The sequence below is a fragment of the Frankliniella occidentalis genome, unplaced genomic scaffold (assembly GCF_000697945.3).
Source record: "Frankliniella occidentalis isolate FOCC.00 unplaced genomic scaffold, Focc_3.1 Scaffold163, whole genome shotgun sequence".
Taxonomy (NCBI): Eukaryota; Metazoa; Arthropoda; class Insecta; order Thysanoptera; family Thripidae; genus Frankliniella; species Frankliniella occidentalis.
In genome coordinates this window covers 51,173-54,532 of record NW_026267289.1, presented here as the reverse complement: position 1 = coordinate 54,532, position 3,360 = coordinate 51,173, and the positions used below count along the sequence as shown (strand labels likewise).

At 46.3% G+C, this 3,360-nt stretch overlaps 1 protein-coding gene across 2 annotated transcripts in view; it reads right to left on the bottom strand.

The window, feature by feature from the left end:
• LOC113213424 (1-acyl-sn-glycerol-3-phosphate acyltransferase alpha) overlaps positions 1 to 3,360 on the bottom strand; it is a 19,081-nt gene that overhangs the window by 2,569 nt on the left and 13,152 nt on the right. The window lies entirely within an intron of this gene.

The window sequence follows — 3,360 nt, the reverse complement described above, 5'->3', positions numbered from 1 at the left end:
GCAATCTCGACAGAGGAGGTCAAAGGCGACTCTCCTAGACCAATTCGAATCATTTCCAGCAATTTTAATTTTTTTCATTTTTTGCCAAATTTACAATAGCCTTTGTGTTTTTAGCGAAAATTGATGGGTCCGGATTTCGACGGAAAAGTAGTCGATTCGACAGCGGTGACGCAGGGGACCGCAAAACTACTTTTGATTCGTTCAGAAACCATCCCTGTCAAGAGAAACTTGAGTTTTAAGGGTGGTCTTATGAATCTGGCGGGCGAGCCGTGAGCAGGTCCTAGAAAAACAGGCGTAACTCACTTAAAAAGGCCCGGCGGCGTAAAATTTCGACGGAGAGATTGAAAGAGGATGCTGTCGGGAAAATCCCGACCATTTCCAGCAATTTTCATCTTTATAAATTTTTGGCCAAAATTACAAAGGGCATAGCCTTTGTGTTTTTAGCGAAAACTGATGGGTCCGGATTTCGACGGAGAAGTAGTCAAATCGACAGAGGTGACCCAGGGGACCACAAAACTACCCTTGGTTCTGTTAGAAACCACCCCCTTCCAGAGAAACTTGAGTTTTAAGGGAGGTCTTTTGAATCTGGCGGTCAGCCTACGATGGGCTGCCTACCTCGCAGGCGAACCGGTCCAAAAACATGCGTATCTCAATTAAAATGGCTCAGCGGCGTGAAACTTCGACGCAGAGATTGAAAGAGGATTCAGTCAGACCAATCCCAACTATTTCCAGCGATTTTAATTTTTGTCATTTTTGGCCAAATTTACCAACGCAAATTAGCCTTTATTCTTTTAGTAAAAATTGATGGGTCCGGATTTAGACGGAAAAGTAGTCGAATCGACAGGGGTGACCCAGGGAACCACAAAACTACTTTTGGTTTCGCCAGAAACCACCCCTGTCCAGACACACTTAAGTTTTAAGAGGAGGTCTTTTGAATCTGGCGGGTAGCGTACGATGGGCTGCCTACCTCGCAGGCGAACCGGTCCAAGAAAAACAGGCGCAACTCACTTGAAATGGACCGGAGGCGCGAAATTTCGACATTTCGACATTTCCGGCGATTTTTAATTATTTTCATTTTTGGCAAAATTTACAAAGGTATGGGTCTGGTTTTTGACGGAGGAGTACATGAATAGATAGGGGTGAACCAGGGACCACAAAATTACCTTTGCTTCTGTCGGAAACCACCCCTGTCCACAGCAACTTGAGTTTTATAAGAGCTGGTCTCTCTAACTAAGGGCGGGTAGGCTACCTAAGGCACACTGGCTAAGATCTCTGCTGTAGTGGGTCGGCACCATGATATTTAGACAGAGCATGTGAAAAGGGAGTCTGCCCCACCAATCCAAACCAATTCCAGCAATTTCCCAAATTGGCAAGATTTTTAAAAGACATTTTCAGTGATAACAAATCAGCCTGGATTTTGACAGAAGAGGGTTCAAATCGACAACAAAGAACCAAGGCAAGGCACCACAAAAAACATCAAATACCACCCTTTGATGCACACGAAAGGAAGCTCCTCATAGTGTCTGTACAGAGACAAATTGGACCAGTGTTGGCCGTTACTGTCATGTCAACTCACCTATTCTTTTGGGTAAAATGACTCCATAGAGTTCTCTTGCTCATGTCAAGAACATTTCTGGGCAGAGTTCCTGCAATCATATTAAACAGTACTTTTAGCGCTCATCAACTTTTAATTACATATAATTAACTCATACAGAACACTTTTAAATGCCTCTCCCCCCATGCGTCTCTAAATGACTATGGTCTTTCAAATAACTAATTTTGGTACTGGATTAAACGTTAAGTACGAAGGGGCAGCTGCAGATTATCTGCAACGCACATTATTGATTGATTGTTTAGGGGATTACGCAAATAGTACCACTCGGTTTGCACCCCTATCAGAAAGTAATAAAGATTTCTGTTCCACGAGAATAAAATAGAGTAAAATATATGATATGTGATAAAACACTGGCAGGTTCGCCCATTTGCATAAGGACCTACAACAGCATTTAACATACTGCATGGATTGGAGGAGTCTAACATCATTCAACACCTTTTCAACAAAGCTGACAGTGAGCCAAGTTATTTACATCACGGGCATCATTTACTCGGCCTCAAAAAATAACTTACAACTTAATTGTGCGTGTCAAAATTGAGCCACAGGAGCATAACCTCCTACAACAATAACCGGAATGGAACAATTCAATATTCCGGACCGGAAACAAGCAAGCACTATACCTTGCGATTAATAACGAAAAGCGGCGATGTCTTCTCTACAATTCTGGTTAAAATCCTATGATCATTAATTATATGAGTAGTTATTATCGGTATTTGCCAGAAACGCCGATCGCGTGACACCGAGTTTCACTGTTTGTTTACGTTTCCATAAAGGCGCGGGAAATGCGCGGTGGGGGTGGGGAGGAGGAGAGGGGTAGGGGACGCGGCACGGCAAAGGGGGAGAGCAATAATTACGGCATACTCACCGACATATCGTGGTCGCGGAATGTGATTCTTTCCTGGGGTAGGCAATCCCGCCTCACTTGTCCAGGATGTGATCCTTTGGGGATGCTTCCCGTCCCGTGCATCGTTGTGTGGCTCCAGGCGGCAACGCCAGGGAAGTGCCATGTGACAATAATAGTGAATTGATCTGGATAATAAACTATTATGGGCGATTTGCTATTAATAATAATTATATTTGGTGACTTTTAAGAAATATGCACCAGCCGGGGTACACGACGTTTTGAGCCGAATCGTATTTGTCGTGGGAGTGTCATCGGCGTGCTCGGGAGGTCCCAAATGACGTCCCCGGGGGCCCGACCCGGACGACATCGGCACTACCAGATTTGGACTCAGCGTGCGAGAAAACCCCTGAACACGATGTTTCAGTCATCCTGGTCGTTCCGAGGTTGACGGTCGGTCGGTCGGCCAAACCGCATCTTATTTTGACAGACCCCCTGCAATCGACCGCTGCGTCCTGCTTGCGGACCCCGCTCTCGCCCACAATCGATCGCCCCCCGTTACTGACAGATGCCCTGGGCTTACAAGTTGTTCTGTATGAGGGGTAAATTCCCCCATTTTACTGGGGGGAGGGAGATTAGGAGATGGACGTGAGCATTTGCGGTGCCGAGCGGACTTTTGTCTTTTTGTCGAAAAATTAGGGAGGTTCGGCGCCTGCGAGACTCCGGGTAGGCCATCCCGCAATACACGCAAGCTCTACAAGCAAGATGTTGCCTACCTATCAGGCGCTATGAGACGCTGAACTTGGCAATTTCGCCCCCCCCCCCCATACCGCGCCTGGCACTTAGGAAAGTGACCCACCCATCGCAGATCCGAGAGCCGTGGCACACTACAGCCGATCCACAG